We start from the raw sequence: 18,852 nt of genomic DNA, 5'->3' as shown, positions 1-18,852 counted from the left end.
CTACATCACTGGCCATGTGGCAGAGCTATCTCTAGCCCCTCGCTCCTTTCCCAGACCCTGCTCTTTCTGGGCATGGCCAGCCCCAATCTTATGTTTAAGGGCCCACCTTGAGTCATCTTGTTAGCATAAAGCCAGGTGTGGTTGAAAAGAGCTCATTAAGAATAAGAAGAGACAATCTCATCACTCAGGAAATTCCAAAGGTTTTAAAGTCCTATGCAAGGAACTGGGGGATATATTCTTTATTGGGCCACACTCAGTTTCACAACGAACAAGCCAGAAAAGGACCCCACTTGCTTCTCTATACTCTTTGCTCTTGACACCCATTTCCTTAGGGAGTGATTGCAGTGTGGCAGAAATGTACCAAAAGGATAATGCATACCTGAAGAGAAAAAATGCGCTGGGGTCACATTCACTCACATTATGCTGCCATGCAGGCATAAACTATTGTACGTATATGTTCTTGGTTCCTGACCTTCTAGCTCATATGACAGCTCCCCCTGGCATAGTAACCACACATCCCTGATTTTCATTTATTTCTCTATACAACAAAATAGCTAGTAAATTCCTGCAATGTGGTGGGCACCAAGCAAACCTCTGGTATAGAGAAGATGTAGCAGATACAGTACCTGTCTCCAGGGAACTTATAGTTTTGCTGGTGAGAGACACCAAACAGGTAGTTAAAGATTTTTTGTTGTTGTTGTTTATTTATTCATGAGAGACACACACACAGAGGCAGAGACAGACAGAGGGAGAAGCAGGCTCCCTGCGGGGAACCCGATGTGGGACTCCATCCCCAGACAGGGATCACACCCCCAAACAGGTAGTTAAATACTGATTTCATCACAATGATGCACAAAGGAAAAGTACTGGATGCTATGTGGGCAGATGGCTGGGAGATCCAAACCAAACCCGCAGAGTTGGGAAAGACTAGTTTGGGGAGCTACAGTCACCGAGAGAGCTGAGACATGAGTAAGTGTCAGCACGGTAAAAGTTCAGAAGGTGGAAGCAGGAAGAGGATAATTCAACCAGAGGCCCTGTGCATGGAAGCTCTGAGCTGGAAGGCCTCAGTTCAAGAAACCCAAGGAAGGGTAGCATGAAGCACAGAGAATAAGAGCAAAGGAGGGAGAAGCTACAGGAGTACACTGGCCTAGGTAACAGGGGGTCCATGGCACACAATGTAGGAAAGATGTCAGGGTTCGAAGCCAACAGCCAAGAAAGAATTCTTGAAATATCTTCAGTGCAAAAAGGTGGTTTTATTAAAGCACAGGGACAAGACCCATGGGCAGAAAGAGCTGCACCGGGGTCATAAGGATTGATGCATTAGAAGGGGTTAGAGAGAGCATAAGCCTCCCAGATATTTTGGAAGCAAAGTTTCCAGGATCCTAGGGGGTGTAGGTATTGTTTGAAAAGGTCATTTATTTAGTAAAATCTCAGTTATGAGACCCTTCAGATGTATATCGGTGAGCCATCTGCTAGGGGGATGATTGCCAACACTGTACCTTGGTGGGGTAAAGATAAAGGATGTTTCCAAAGGAATGTTTATATGTTAAAGGAGACTCACAGGATCCTGGGGGTTGGACTAAGATTGCCTTTTGCCCTTACCAAAGAGGGCAAAGTCTCCAGAGGAAGGCCACTCTGCCTGTTTCAAGGACTTGTCAATGGGCTATAGGTAGGAAGAAAACTTAATCATTTTTCTTCTGCCTTTGTTTTCCACATCAGGTCACAGTCAGGATTTGGGATTTCATCTTAACAGCAATGGGGAGCCATCAAGTGGTTTGGGGGGGGCGGAGGGAGGTGGGATATGATCAAATTTGCATCTTAAAAACATAACTCTGGGGGGTGCCCAGGTAGCTCAGTTGGCTAAGCATCTGCCTGCCATTTGGGTCATGATCCCAGGGTCTGGAATGGAGCACCACAGCAGGCTCCCTGCTCAGCTAAGAGTCTGTTTCTCCCTTCCCTCTACCTACCACTCTGCTCTTGTGCTCTATCACTCTCTCTCTCTCTCTCTCTCTCTCTCTCTGTCAAATAAAACACAATTCTGCTGCAGTATCAAGAACAGACTGAGGGATCTAAGGGGAATTTGGAGAGGCAGATTTGATTACTGTTTCTATATGATGGTGGCTTCACCCAAAAGGGTAGTGTGGAGGTGGAGAGAAGTAGATGACTCTGGGGAGGGAAACTTTTCTTCTAGCTGGTCTATGAATTATGACATGAGACAGGTTAACAGGGAGAAAAAAAATCAAATTGAATTTTGTAATCCACATAAACATGAGCGATTCCAAAGACAGTGAGGCCAAATGAGGTATATATGTCATTCTGAACTAAGGAGAAGGGGGCAGGGGTCTGGAACTTTAAAGGGAAAGAAGAGTAAATGTTTAGTAAGTAAACCTTTGCTAGGCCCTACAGAGCAAAGGGACATAGACAAGACTTTGACCAAACAGGCCTAGCTAAGTTCCTCCTTATTTACCATCCCTGGTTCATATTATAATGTAGTTCTCTTTGGCAACAGTTTTCTCTTCCTGGAGCTGGTCTTCTATTTAAATTCTTTTAGGCAGTCAGGGAGAAGCTCAAAGTTTCTTCCTGAGTCTTTTGGGCCTTGATTGTTTCAGTTCAAAATAATCTGCGTGCTGAAGTGGCACATATTGGGGGAATTCATTCTGAACTCCTACAACGGCTATTAAGAAATATAATCAGTAGGACTTAGCAGTTGTTGGCATAGAGAAATTCTATGCAAGATGAAGGTATAAAGAATGATGCCTTATGTTCTGATGGTGCAGCTTGAGCTACCTGGTGGTGCTCCAAACTAGCAAATAATGGTGAGGGAACCACCAGGTTTGGGGAACAAGTAGGGGAAGGGAAGGGTTGGGACAGAGCATGAGCTTATTTTCACCAATATAGTCCCCAATTTCAAATATTTGATTCTCTTGCCTTCTGCTTCCCTCAGCATCTCTCAGAAAAATCTCTTTTGGTAATGAAACCACATTTCTAGATTTCCTTTGGTACAAACATATCCCCAAATTTTCTTTTATCAGACTAAAGGCCTTTGGGTCCACAGACATGGTTACCAAATCCATGAGATACCCTTTGTGCTTGAGAAGTGATGTTAATTAACCACTTTATTAAAGCTTGTAACCATTGTAAATTTTAGCACAATGATGGTAATAAACTCAAATAAGCTGTTTTGTTTTAGGCAAAAAACCATTTGGAAACTTCAACCTGGACACTTAATTCTATTCTGGCAAAGACCAGATCCCTTTGGGATGATTATTACCACCACTACCCCACTCCATTTTCTGCATTCAACCTTGATTAAATAATGGGAAACACTTGGCTATAATGAGTCACCCACAATTGTCAACAGCCAAAGAACTTTACCCCTACATCCCTTCTGCAACATGGCAGGTTGCCCTACTACACAGTGATTAATTCAGGGCTATGGAGCTGATCTATAACCAAGTTCCAACAGAAACATTTTAGTATAGTTTGTAATAAGCAGCAAAGGATGGAGCATACTGACATGGTTACTAACCAATTTTCATAATCAAAAAGCATTGTACTATGTTGTCCAAAACATTAGTCATGGGATTAGAATCCATCCGCCCTCAAATAGTCTAATCCTCTTAAAAATAGCTCAGAGTAATCAGGTTAGCTTCACTGTAAATTTTAGTAAACCCATCACTCTTATAAAAAAAGTGTCAGGAAAGGAAAGATCAAACACTTTCTAAAATCCTTGATGTTGGTGAAACATTGGGCAAAATAAATGTTCTTACGAAGCACTTATATAATTGATTTAAGCTAAAATATACTAATAGAGATCCATTTGCCATAACAAATGGATTTATACTATAAAGACTTCCACTGTGGAAGCAAATTCTGAGTGCTGGTTTTCTAAATAATGTGACAGTAACGAGAAAGGGCATAGGGAAATATCTCACCAAGCACTCTACTTTCTAGCAATTTTTAAATGGAGGCCCCTTTTAGCAAAGTCATTTAAGTATTTAATGACTAAACAAAGGGGCCAATTGTTTTGTGACTTTCTGGTGAGCACAATGCACTGTCCCAGTAGGCAATGCTTACTTGACAGGCAAACTCAGCTCAAGCCTTCAATGCATCCAGTTTGCTCTGGCAAATTCATCAAATCCACTCTCACCTCAAGTCTCCAACTGTTTTTCACACTTCTCACATTACCAAGACACAACCCCACTTTCCTGCAGTTTGCTGAAGTGCTTAAGAAGCCAGGAAGAGGATCACAAATGTGCTCCTGCAAGTTTCTCCTTAGATTCAGTTCTATGTTTGAATCTCTCCACATTATCCTGGACCCTTATTTATGATCTTATTTATCTACTGTCCAGTCCAGATTTATCACATCAAAGAATTATAATAATCACACCTGCCTATCTTCATTCAAATTACTGATAAAAATGTTGAGGCTTACAGATTCTAGAATGATGTCATTTTTTCCAGTTCAAACTGATATAAGATGGTATCATCACTCAACTGGTTATTCTTTCCAATAAGTGTCCTTGCATCCAACCCAAAATTTTCTAAAGGCTTAGCTGAAGCTGAACACACATACAAATGTAGCAGTGTAAGCTTCATGGACTTATACTGGACATACAGATTCAAAAGAGTTCTAAGATTCAAACATCACTAACTATAAGGGAATCATTCCCCCTGACTCCATCCTACCTGACCATGGGCTCCTATGACTTCCTCTTCTTTGTTATTTATACATGAGAAGTCAACCAGCCTAACAAAAGTTAAAAAGGTACTATCCATATAAATGTAATCAAAACACTTTTATACTTTTGGAGAATATTCCTATGATGGTTAATTTTATTTGTCAACTTGGCTCTAACATGGTGCCCAGATATGTGATCAAATATTATTTTAGATGTTTCTGTGGAGTTCTTGGTTTTTGTTTTTGTTTTTGTTTTTTTATTACATTTCCACTTAAATTGGTGGACTTCAAATAAAGCAGATTGCCCTCCATAATATAGGTGGGCCTTATCCAACCAGTGGAAGCCTTAACAGAGCAGAAGACTGACCTCTTGGAACCAGAAATGATTCTTCCAGCAGATAACCTTCAGACTTGAATTGTGACATCCACTCTTCTCTAGCAGTATGACAGTCTTCAGACTCATAACTTAACTCGGCTCTTTTGTGGGTCTCCAGCCTGATGGCCTTCAGACTTGAACTACAGATTTTGAATACCATCTTCCAATACACACACACACACACACACACACACACACACACACATCCCTGGAAAACCCTGCCTGATGCAATCCAAAGTATTTTAATATGAAAAATCCAAAAATTTACTAATATATTACATCTAAACAATCGTGTACCTATAGTTCTTCAAATTAATCATTAATGACATCCTATTAGCTTCTTTATTCTCTTTAAGTAGCTCACATCCATTGTCCTTTAGACTTTTTTTCAGGACGTATTTATTTTCTTATTTGTCCTTGAAATCTTGGATGAGGGAAAGTATATAAATATTTCACCTCTGCAATTCCAGTTTTCCACTCTTCAGAACATATCTATTGAATCACAGGTCAAAGATACAGCCACTGTCTGGTGCAAAAGTCATAAGAACATTAATAACTCCTAGTGGATTTATGAGTCAGGCTTATTGAACAAAAATATCACATTCAGGGTACAAGAACCCCTTAAGGCAAATGAGAAAGGGAAGCATGAGTGAGAGTGAGGGAAACTGCACTTGCTCAGGGCAGAAGAAGCCTACGATCAACACTTCTGGAGGAGGGTAAGAAAGGCCATGCTGGATGTAGGCATTTCCAGTGATAGCCACGCTGTACACACAGACACCCTGCGGCTATAACAATGACTTTTTTTTTTTCTAATGACAAATGATTTCTTGGGAGAGGTCTTGGCCTGATGAGATGCCACCATAAAGTAACAAAACCACAAAAGACCATGGAAATACACAATGATTGATGGGGGAATGTAACATTGCCAAGTTACTTTTGCATTTCAATTACCTGTGGAAATAGGAGACAGACTATGGGTAACACAAAGCCAACAGCAAGCCAAAAATCTAATTTTACCAAACAGTTCAAAGTCTTCCCACAAGATCCTTTATGAAAAGGATTGACAAGTGTTGCACTTTTAGTGAAGAGAGCCACAGAAGCTGCCTGAGAAGCCCAAGTAGAGCCCAATTTCCTGGGAGAAAAGAACTGAGGAAGGTGCCTGATGCACAGCTTTGCCAGGCATCAGAGGTGTCCCAGGGACTGGCTCTCGCTGTCTTTGAGAGGCTCCTCTATAAATAAGAATGATGGTTTCTTAATTCACATCAAAAGAACTCTTTACTGAGGCACCTAGATGGCTCAGTCAGTAGACAGTGTGACTCTTGATCTCAGGGTTGTTGGTTTGAACCCCTTGTTGGGTATAGAGATTACTTAAAAATAAAACCTTAAAAAAAAAAGAACTCTATTCACCATGAGACTTATCTCTTCTGGTCAACATATTCTCACCTCTTCGAAAATTCCAACATGGACAGTTAGGTTATAAACGAAAGACTGATGAGCATGCAGTGAAAAACAAGAAAAGATGGTAGAATGATTTTGTGGAGAGTAACATCAAGTCATAGGGACACAGAAAACTTTTCAAAGAGATGAAAGCATGCCTGCTGCTCAGGATATCCTGTCCAGAAGATGGTGAAGTTCCCACACCAGAAACGTCCTCTTCTTCCACTCTCATTCTCTGGGCCCATGTGGATAATCTGCCTCTGGTTCTTTTTTTTTTTTTTTTTTTTTTATTTATGATAGTCACACAGAGAGAGAGAGAGAGGCAGAGACACAGGCAGAGGGAGAAGCAGGCTCCATGCACCGGGAGCCCAACGTGGGATTCGATCCCCGGTCTCCAGGATCGCGCCCTGGGCCAAAGGGAGGCGCTAAACCGCTGCGCCACCCAGGGATCCCCTGCCTCTGGTTTAAGTGCTTCTCAAACTCCCCCAAATACATTACAGATTACTGTAGGGGATGGGTGCCATGGGCTGAATTATGGCCCCCCAAATTCATGATGCAGTCCTACCCCAGCACCTCAGAGTGTGACTGTATTTGGAGATGGTGTCTTTAAAGAGTAAATTAAAATGAGATTATTTCAAATGTGATTCTAATCCTATGCGACTGGTGTCCTTATTTCAAAGCAGAAATTTGGATACAGATACACAAGCAAATAGGGGGCAGCCATGCAAAGCACAGGAAGAAGACGGATATCTACAGGCCAAGGAGAGAACCTACAAGAGCTTCCTACATTCCTCAGAAGGAACCAACCCCAGGGACACCTCAATTTCAGAATTCTGGCCTCTGAAACGGTGAGAAATTAAATCTCTGTTGTTTAAGCCACCCACTCTGGGTAGTTTGTTATGGCCGCCCCAGCAAACTAATATATGGAGTACATCAGAGTTACATGTGGATTTTTCACTCTCCAAGGATAAGGTTTTTTACAATTCTAGGAGAGGCTTTTCTTCTCCTACATTCCACTGCCATTTCAAACACTAAAAATTACTGCCTACACCCCAGCTAATGAGCAGAGATATGCCTACTGTCAGAGACTGAAGGAGGGAAGTTATTTTAAGAGGCAGAGCAGGGATCCTTGTGTTGTCCAGATCACATAATTAGCTCAGAGTAATTGATGAGTATAGACACAAGTCCTGAGTACATATTCATTCACACTATTAAATATTCATGAAATAATTGTCTCCAATTGAAGCCTCAACATTCCTCTGCCCTTTTGTTCTCAACCCCTGCAATTCTTCGCTTCCCCAAAATCATTCCACCAAGAAAGAGACTTCCTCTGGTTCTTTAATCACTAAATCCAGTGCATGGTTTTCTACTACTATATTTCTGGACCTCTTCTACATTTGATTCCTTCTTCTTTGTTGAAACCCCCACCGTCCCCCATCTTATCACATCAGTTAGTTGACCCCTCCATCTCTGACCACCCCCTCCTGAGTTCTGCCATGATAGTTTCCCTCTTGAAACCTCATAAATATTACTACTCCTTGAATTTATGCCAACCCACTTGTAACAACACATACGTTTACCTATCATTTCTACACTGATGACCCAGAGCTATACAAGAACTAGCTTCTCCCCATTGCCTTCAGCACTGTACCACACATCCAGCTTTCTGATGAGGAAACCCAATTTTACTTCCATTCCTACTGCATTAGAGAGAACCATCCATGTGGCCCTTCCTGCTGCCCCTTCTCAGCTACATCTCTACATCCTGAAAGAGGAAGCACATATCTTGTGCAAATACCCAAGAATTTAAGTCAAACTCTCCCTCTTTGCAGATGACATGATACTGTACATATAAAACCCAAAAGACTCCACCCTAAGATTGCTAGAACTCATACAGCAATTCGGCAGTGTGGCAGGATACAAAATCAATGCACAGAAATCAGTGGCATTTCTATACACTAACAATAAGACTGAAGAAAGAGAAATTAAGGAGTCAATCCCATTTACAATTGCACCCAAAAGCGTAAGATACCTAGGAATAAACCTAACCAAAGAGATAAAGGATAGATACCCTAAAAACTATAGAACACTTCTGAAAGAAATTGAGGAAGACACAAAGAGATGGAAAAATATTCCATGCTCATGGATTGGAAGAATTAATATTGTGAAAATGTCACTGTTACCCAGGGCAATTTACACATTTAATGCAATCCCTATCAAAATACCACGGACTTTCTTCAGAGAGTTGGAACAAATCATCTTAAGATTTGTGTGGAATCAGAAAAGACCCTGAATATCCAGGGGAATATTAAAAAAGAAAAGCAGAGCTGGGGGCATCACAATGCCAGATTTCAGGTTGTACTACAAAGCTGTGGTCATCAAGACAATGTGGTACTGGCACAAAAACAGACACATAGATCAATGGAACAGAATCCAGAAGTGGACCCTCAACTTTATGGTCAACTAATATTCGACAAAGGAGGAAAGACTAACCACTGGAAAAAAGACAGTCTCTTCAATAAATGGTGCAAGGAAAATTGGACATCCACGTGGAGAAGAATGAAACTAGACCATTCTCTTACACCATACACAAAGATAAACTCAAAATGGATGAAAGATCTAAATGTGAGACAAGATTCCATCAAAATCCTAGAGGAGAACACAGGCAACACCCTTTTTGAACTTGGCCACAGCAACTTCTTGCAAGATACATCCATGAAGGCAAGAGAAACAAAAGCAAAAATGAACTATTGGGACTTCACTGAGATAAGAAGCTTCTGCACAGCAAAAGAAACAGTCAACAAAACTCAAAGACAACCTACAGAATGGGAGAAGATATTTGTAAATGACGTATCAGATAAAGGGCTAGTATCCAAGATCTATAAAGAACTTATTAAACTCAACAGCAAAGAAACAAACAATCCAGTCATGAAATGGGCAAAAGACATGAACAGAAATCTCACAGAGGAAGACATCGACATGGCCAACAAGCACATGAGAAAATACTCCGCATCACTGGCCATCAGGGAAATACAAATCAACAATGAGATCCCACCTCACACCAGTGAGAATGGGGAAAATTAACAAGGCAGGAAACCACAAATGTTGGAGAGGATGTGGAGAAAAGGGAACCCTCTTGCACTGTTGGTGGGAATGTGAACTGGTACAAGCACTCTGGAAAACTGTGTGGAGGTTCCTCAAAGAGTTAAAAATAGACCTGCCCTACAACCCAGCAATTGCACTGTTGGGGATTTACCTCAAAGATACAGATGCAGTGAAATGCCGGGACACCTGCACCCCAATGTTTATAGCAGCAATGTCCACAATAGCCAAACTGTGGAGGAGCCTCAGTGTCCATCAAAAGATGAATGGATAAAGAAGATGTGGTCTATGTATACAATGGAATATTCCTCAGCCATTAGAGCTTGTTTGGAGGTTCTAGCAGGGGAGCGCAGCTACTCGTATACCCTTGACCGAAGAACGGTCCTCCTCTATCGGGGATGGTCGTCCTCTTCCTCAGCCATTAGAAACGACAAATACCCACTATTTGCTTCGACGTGGATGGACCTGGAGGGTATTGTGCTGAGTGAAATAAGTCAATTGGAGAAGGACACACATTATATGGTCTCATTCATTTGGGGAATATAAAAATTAGTGAAAGGGAATAAAGGGAAAGGAGAGAAAATGAGTGAAAATGTCAGTGAGGGTGACAAAACATGAGAGACTCCTAACTCTGGGAAATGAACAAGGGGTAGTGAAAGGGGAAGTGGGGGGGGGGGTGACTGGGTGATGGGCAATGAGGGAGGCACTTGGCGGGATGAGCACTGGGTGTTATGCTATATGTTGAGAAATTGAACTCCCATAAAAAAAAATACCCAAGAATTTGAACCACCTGTAGAATAAGCCAAACCTTCCTGAACGTGGCATTCAAGACCCTCAGAAAATAGCCCTAACTTATCTTTCCAGCCTCAGCTCCATTTTCTCTACTTTCCAATCTCATCTGAGTGGTCTGCTTTGTCAGATATTTCTAGGCTTTTGCTCATATTCTCCATGTTAGGGAAGTCTTCCCTCTAATTTACTTTAGGAAAATCTACTCATCTTCCTAATTTAAAACAAAGAAAAAATGTCTTCCCTTCACCAGACAGAATTCCACCATATGCTGTGTTCCCATTGCACTGCACAAATCCCACTATTACGGTGTTTATTCTGTGTCATGCTCATTTGTTTGTAAATCTGCCTTCCCCGTCACTTCATGAGTCATTGCAGGGACTGTGGCTCTCATCTCTGAAGCCTCTTGAGCCTGTTACCATCATTAACACAATGACTCATGATTATTCCTGAAGGGAAAAGAACTCTTCCAGGGAAGAAGCATGTACATATTATTGGGAGAATAACATGGCTCTGTTATGAAATGTAAAGCAGCACCCACATGCAGAATTTGTATACCACTCCTCCTCTTCCGGATGTAGGACTTGTGAACATTAAAATGCCCAGGAGGTGTCATGGAGAAGAGCACCTACCAAGCCTAGAACCTACAACCTGAAATTCCTGACTTATAGGCTGGCTAACTAAAACTTTAAATGTTCTCTTATTCAGATTAGCTTCAGGAAATTATAAATTGACCTTTAACCTATCTAGCAAGATTTATGTTAAGATCACAGACTGTGAAATACAGCTCTTGATATTGGTGTCAGAAGGTGCCCATTTGAAACTAGTCTCTAAGATTTCTGGAACTGTAGAATTTTCTCAAGAGGTGAAAGCTAGGGGATAGCTCATTTGTTTGGGAGAAAGTCTTAAACACATCCTTTTGGTTCCTTAGATGTGGAGTGAGTGCCCACCCATTATTTCAAGGGAAAACTATGAAGTGACCTGATGCAAAACCAGATTATATATGATTCAGTTTGAATTGTCTTTTATCCTTACACACTCAGTAGAACCTTACCAAAGCAGACTGATTTCAACTGTGTTGTGGGCTCTAAATAGAAGGGCTTATTTATGTTGGAGGCAGAGAGGCAAAAGGGGTCAGTAATGCCCCTTTCTCAGACTGAGTAGTGGCCCTTTAGCCTTCACCAAAAGATGGGGGGCTGTGTCCACCAGAGGGCACTCCCCATGAGGGCCATTGGCAGCAGGACTGTGGAGTAGTCCAAGAAGATGAGACTGGAGAGGAAGGTCATAAAAGAGCTTGATCCCAAATCCACAGAAGTCCCCCAAATATGCAAGAGACTATTTAAGGGGGGGGGGGGCAGACAACTGCAGGGAGGAAGTTTGAAGTCATGTCACTCTAAGAGACAATGTGACTTCAATTTGAACCTAGGAGTGAATAAGGGCTGGACACCTGGTTACCATTTCAAAGTAGTTCTTTGATGCTTCCTTGTATTTTTCCACTCATTAAGGCAAGCTCCAACTACCAGGTCGTAGAAGAGCATAATCATCATTTCTTAGTTCCAAGTTCTCCTGGTAGTGAAACAGATACATTCTTATTCTCAGGAGGAGAATCTAGGCAGCGTGGTGTATGCTGAACAAGTGCCAACTGCAGAGACTACGACTCTTCTGTTGGCTTTCGTTAATCTTGCCCACCCACTTATGAATTAAAAGGAAGAAGTGTGCATGTGTGTGTGCATGCATGAACTGTGCATATATGCATGTGCATACACGCATTACAGTCTACAATAAGAGGTATAGGAGGAAAAATGTACTACGTTAGAGTACTATAACCTTTTTTGGCAGTTTCATATAACCAATGAATTGTTACTTCTTTCAAATTTTTAAAGTCTTAAGTTTAATTGACAAAAGTTAATGAACAATGGAAGAGCAACATAAACACTCAGAATTATTACCCAGAACATCTCGTACTTATCAATTTATGCAGGATGACTGGCCCTCTCAGAACAACTCATTAAAGTGGAGAACTGGACTTTAAGCCCGTAATTCTTTCTGGAAGACCAGTCCTAGATGTCACTGACTAATTGGGCTAATTGGAAGAGAAAAATTGCACAAAATGTTCCTTCAACATATACATTAATTTGCTTTTATTTTCAGCTGAGTCCTTCGTATCTAATTGTGTTGATTTGTAGTTCTGAATAAATGAAAAATTCTAAGGGAAAAACGTTTATAAAGGGTAATTCCAAAGGAAAATAAAGATAAAGAAGAAGAAGAAGGTCAAAAGTGCTATAAAATCTAACATATTTTTCTTTTGACAACCTGTTTTAAGATACTACAATCACTTAAAACTCACTAAAAATATCATCTCGAACACTCTTGGGAACCGAGAACTGCGTGTCCCAAATTATTGTCAACATGACAGAGAGCTTTTGCTTTGCTGTAAGGCAGTTCCCAACTGACAAATGAGTTGTGCTCGAAAAGTTCTTTTGAAGTTAATTGTTCAGAACTCAGGCCAGCTCACAAAAGAAAATTAACCCTAAATGTTCCTTGTTTTAGTTTCCTCAGGCTATCATACCGAGTACCACAGACCAGGGGGACTTCAACTCAGGAAGGTACTGTCTCACCGTTCTGGAGGCTGGAGGACCAAGACTGAGGTGTTGCCAAGTGGGTTCCTCACTGAGGGCTTGAGGAAGAGTCTGCTCTGTGCCTCTCGCCTAGTTCCAGGGGGTTGCTGGCAATCTTCGGCATCACATTTCTGCCTTCATCTTCACATGGCGTTCTCCCTGGGTGTACATATGTCCAAATTTCCCTTTTTTATAGGACAGCAGTCATACCAGATGAGGAGTCCACCCTGCTCCAGCACAGCCTCATGTTAACTAATTATATCTGCAACCACCTTAGCTCCAAATGAAGTCACATTCTGAGGTAATGGTTCAGTATATGAATTTGGGGGGTGAAGGACATACTTCAACCATAACACCCCCAAAGTGCCCTGTGAGCAGAATATTGAAAACACTGCTTCTGCCAGAAGGACCAAAGGGGGCAGCCACTCCCCTTTCTCGGGCCAGAGTAGCGGCCCTTTAGCTATCACCAAAAGATGGGGTAGGGGTGTGGTATCAGGAACTTCCCTGGGCTCACAGCTCTTCTGCACCAGAGATGAAGGGAGGGAGAGAGCAGAGCTGAGCCTATCCAGCCCCCATGGCCTGTGAGCTCCCCATTAGCCCAGCAAGTCAGGGTACTAAAGAAGAATGGGAGTCCCCTCTGAAGGCACTGGTTCCCAGTGGAGATGCAGCAAGATCCCCTGGCTGGCCTGTTGAAACAGATGCCAGAGCCACAGGGCCAGTTTCTTATTCAGTAGGTTTGGCATGAGGCCTGGGGAATGGCATTTCTAATAAGTTCCCGGGTGAGGCCGATGCTACTGGTCATGCACTACCATTTGAGAACCTCTGTCTTGAAAGACACATTATTGAAATCAGAGCAGGTTTAAAAATAAACAAAAAAGGCACCTCCTTGGAAAAAACTCGAGAAGAAGAGGGACTACAGTGGGTAGAGGGGTGGTCTCCCCCAAAGACAAGCTCGCCAGGAGCCCGGGGCTATGAGCTGATTTGGAAAAAGGGGTTCTGCAAAGGTCATTAAGGATCCAAGGTAAGATCATCCTGGATTAACCAGGTGGCTTTAATCCAATGACACATGTTCCTATAAGAGACAGAAGAAGACCCAGACCCAGATGATGGAGGCAGAGAGTGGTGTGGCACTACCACAGGCCAAGGAATGGGAGGAGCCCCCAAAAGCTGGGGGTGGAAAGGAAGGCTGCCCCCTTGTACCTTGTGTTTGGAGGCCTCAGAGGAGGTGTGGCCCTGTTGACACTGTGACAGAGAAATGTCTCTCGTTTCAAGCTCCCGAGTCTGTGTTAACTTGTCAAGGCAGCCCCAGGAAACTAATACAGGGAGATTGTTTGACTAAAGATTAAATAAGCCTAAACTAATCTACAGACAAGGCCATTTTCCTAATTTTTCCCAGAGATGGATAAATCACAAATTAATACCAGTCATCCTTCTGCAGTCTCTTACCCTAAAATTAACATGCTTCCAGTGAAATAATATTACATTACATAGAGAATTTGTGGAACATTGTTTCAATAGCTAATAAAAATATGTTCCATTGAGGAGCAATTTTACCTATTGAGTAAATTATATTCCTAACATTTTGCATACAGGCAAAGAACCATGAAACCACACAAGGATGGAGACAGGAGATGCCCCAGCTGGTGGACCCCCAGCTAGGCCCCACTGCTCCTAAAGTAGACTCTGGCATACAACCTGCCTCTCTGAGGGTGAAACAGGGTCCAGTGGAGCTGAGAAGCCAGAGAAATACCAGCCACTGATGGAACCGAACACAGAGAGAGTGGTGTGACCACCACAGAGAAGAGGAGGAGGGCCTACGGAGCCTTCAGAGAGCTCAGAGGTGGCCATGCCTGGTGAAGACAGCAGGAGACAAACAGGCCAGAGGGCAGGAACAGAGGAAACTAAACCCATCTGCACCAAAGCCACCGTGCCATCGTGAATGCTGTCTGGAGACAGTCCTCGTCCAAACCCATCAGCACTCCCCACACTCACCAGTCAGGGATACCTGGATCTCATAGCCCCCCAGAGAACATGACATATGGGACTGGGCAGGTCCTGGGTTAATCATGGGACTCATTTTGGAAAAAATGAACTTACTTCTAGAGGACATTCAAGAGTAGCCCCAAGTGAACACAATAAAATGACAAAGACCTGAGTTTAAGTAACCATACACGAATAGAAGAACCAGCACCACCTCTGAGCAAAAGTCTCCACATTCTATGGGCTGGCACCATCCCATCTGCCTTCTAGAAGCAGAGTTTCTGGAAAAATCTATCACCAAAGACTATTCGTAAATACAAATCACCTAAGCAGAGACTGTACTATCCTGCAGTTAGTCATTAGTGCCTTACAGGGAAGCAAATTGCAGCCTAGGTGGCCATGGAGCACAGAGGAGGGTCAGCAGAACCTGAGAGAAGCCCCCCAGTCCAGACAGGGCCAGAAGAGGAGCTCCTCCCAAACCATGGGGCCATGAACTCACTGCCTGAGAAGGGACACAACTGGACAGCACATCTGTTTGTGTGTCTCAATAAATACATGAGCAACACATACATCTAATGTAATATAGTATTGATGATAGAGCTGTATTATTAGTATTGTATTGTGTCTTGTGTATGAATATAATGTGTGATGTTAATATATTACACACTGCATACATTATATATGTAAGAAGTAATACATGTTACATGTAAACATGTATTGCATGCATATTAATAAATTACCCCTACTGCATATATTATTCTATCTCATAAATTATTTATATATATTTATAAGTGTGTGTGTGTGTGTACATATGTCTCCATCTCTATCTATGTGTCTCACTCCAGAATGCAGCCCTAATTGCTCTCAACACACCCCTTCATCCATCTTCATAAAGTTGTATATGGGAGGCCCTATTCAACTACTATAGAGAGAGGTCCTGAGTGTGCCTGGCAGACATGGTGTCATGAGATTTACATCAGCCTGGTTATGTGATGTGACTCCCTGCTCTGTACCCAGAAGTGGGAAAGAACCTCATAGCTTCAGTGCCATTTCTGAGTTGGAAGTTCCTAAATTCCCTTCAGTATTTGTCCAGACAAGTCAAGTAGTGATCCGGAAGGTCCTGCTCACTCTGCTGACTTTCCAGATGGGTTTCTCCAACCCTTCATCACATTTGACTTTTCTTTCTTGCTCCAATTCAGACAAGCCCTTGGGCATGAGATGAGACAGGGATGCCTCCTCACTGCCCCACTAGGACCTTGTCTTCTCCATCCATTTCCTCTGAGGAGTGCACACACAGGATAAGTGGTGCCACAGTGGGGACAGTCGGGGCAATAGAGTGCTGTCTGCCTTCACCCCAGGAACACCTGACTGCCCTCCGCTTGCTCTGCTGGCCCTCCAGCATGCATAACTATATCCTACGGCAATTATTGGACCTAAACCAATCTCCAGTGAAAGGAAGAACAAGTTCAAAGACCACTGTGCCCACACAAACCACTTCATGGCTAGGTCAACACTCAAAGCGAAGAATTAAAAACACAAATTTCAAGAGAATGATTTCTTCCTCTCTGTCTCTACAGCAGAGCTCTAATAGTTGTTTTTCTTGCACGTAATTTTTCCTAGTAATTAAAAATGATGGCACTGTATGTAAATGGCCTAAAATCTCAATGATAGAGAGGGTGTTTGTGTCTCTTGTTTATAAATGCCATCAGTTTCCTGGCACTGAAGGAACTCAATTTACTAAAACCAGCAGAAAGCGCTTATATGATAAACCTACTGTACCATTTTTCCTTAGAAACATTTGTAATCTACTCTATCAGAGATGGAGATTTCCTATTAAAAATATATCAACACCCTCATAAAGGCCATTTTCCCCCTTGCAATTTATTCTGAGTAATAACATCCAAGCCACAAATTTGTTGACAATCAATTTTTGTTTCTCCATGCAATTTGGCTGAAGAGTATCTGTTTCTTAGTAACAGAATGGCTCCAACACAACATAACATTCAATTACCAGGTGCAGTGACACTGCACACCCCGCAATGACTCCTGGCTTGTGGTGACATTATCTACAAAGCACCACTGGCGCTAAACCCTAGGTCTTGCAAGGGCTTGCTGTTGTACTTTAAATGGGTTTAATTGACTCCAAACATGAGTAATGTAAGTATTGAGCCTCAACTACATCATGAAAAATGTCTCCTGGATAAAAATGTGTGAAAGAGTCACTTAGATGTTGGTGAGGGGCACCCTCTTGATCATGTTTTTCATCACAGAAAATATTGGAAGGCAGGAAACCATTGAGTCTAGCAGCTTAAGTAAAGAAATCCTATGATAGGGATACTTGAGGCTGCCTCTCACTTCATTCTGGAAGGTTGCTGGGATGGACTGCTGTAATTACAGCTTTTTCCCCCCACTTCCCCTTCCTCCCAGTTTCTTCCAGTAACAGGATTCCTTGTGGGGAAACTCTTTCCAATCAATGTATTTAAGACTCATGACTCAAGCTTGGTCCATCTAAGAAACACAAGCCCCTGACCACAGTGATTAATTACTTCAAGAACAGACCCACACTTAGGTCAGAGAAGTCAGTCCACCTCCCCCCACAGGGACTTTGTTGGAATCATCAGAAAAGAGACTCTCCTTGCATTGCTAGCTTCCTCACTGGGAAGACGTGAGCCCAGGTGTGCTGGCAGCCATCTCTGACAACACATAGAGAACCTACCTGAGGAGGAAGAAATTCAAAGTGGAGAGGCAGCATCCTAATGTGACTGCATGTGCCCCTCAAACCTAGGTACCCATAGATATAGGAAACAAAAGTTAATTTGAGCTGTGTTTCTGTCACTTATAGCTCAAAATAGCTTCACACAGATCCTGAGTTAAAAACTATAACGTGTACCTAGGCTAAAACAAAACTCCTGTTTCTGCTACCCACAACACTTCTGACACCAAATGTGTAGGTTTTACGTACCAAGAAAAGCTGAGACTAGCTATCTGGCATTAGCACAGACCCCACAGATCAAGGGCTGAGTCCCACAAGACCACCTCCACTTTAGACATCAACTGAAAGTCTTGGCCTCTGGTATTTATCACCAACTGATCGGCTATAAATGAAGTGTTCCCATGACCCCCTCAAATTCAATAATTTGCTAGGAACAGATGACAGAACTAAGGAGTGTTTTATTCACTATTTGGGAGTTTATTATAAAGAATACAACTCAGGAACAGCCAAATGGTAGAGATGCACAGGGTGACGGATAAGGGGGAGGCAGGGAGAGAGATGTCCACACCCTCTCTGGGCAGACCACCCTCCGTGCACTTCGATGTGTTCACTAACCCAGAAGCTTTCTGAACCCTGTTGTTCAGTGGTTTTATGGAGGTTCCATTATGTAGGTATGGTTGATGAAATTATTAGACACTGGTAGTTAGTTTACTCTCCAGTCCCTCTTTGTTCCCTGGGGGTCAGGGTTGAGGCTGAAAATCTCACCCCTCTAATCACAGGGCTGACTTCTCTGGCAACCAGCCCCATCCTCCACAGTCACCTGATTAGCATAAAACCAAATATGGTTAAAAGGGCTTTATGATGAATAACAAAAGATGCTCCTTTTAGTTCTACAGGGCTCTTAGGAGGTCTGTGCCAAGAACTAGGGGCAAAGACCAAGTGTATACTTTTTTTATTATATAATGTCACACTATTGCATAGGGAAATCTTGTATTTTTAAAGATGACACCTTTTGAAGCTTGGGTTGTCAGCTAAGCTTGAATGTATACAAAGATTTTACTTTTTTCATATTTTGTTTTTATTTTTGTTTTTATCTTGTTTTATTGGTGCTCTAGGAATGTTAAGATACAAGAGGACAAGCATCAATTGGACATAAATT

General features: G+C 42.3%; 1 long non-coding RNA gene across 1 annotated transcript; it reads left to right on the top strand.

Moving 5' to 3' along the window:
* The first annotated feature begins 895 nt into the window (after positions 1–895).
* Positions 896–15,551, top strand: LOC111093897. The gene is made up of 4 exons (XR_005383670.1): positions 896–969; positions 12,933–12,988; positions 13,197–13,301; positions 14,593–15,551. It is a non-coding gene; the product is annotated as an uncharacterized LOC111093897 (long non-coding RNA).
* Positions 15,552–18,852: the final 3,301 nt, after the last annotated feature.

This window comes from Canis lupus, chromosome 34 (assembly GCF_011100685.1).
Source record: "Canis lupus familiaris isolate Mischka breed German Shepherd chromosome 34, alternate assembly UU_Cfam_GSD_1.0, whole genome shotgun sequence".
Lineage (NCBI taxonomy): Eukaryota > Metazoa > Chordata > Mammalia > Carnivora > Canidae > Canis > Canis lupus.
Note: the sequence above shows the minus strand (reverse complement) of the source record. Positions and strands in the feature narration are given on the sequence as shown.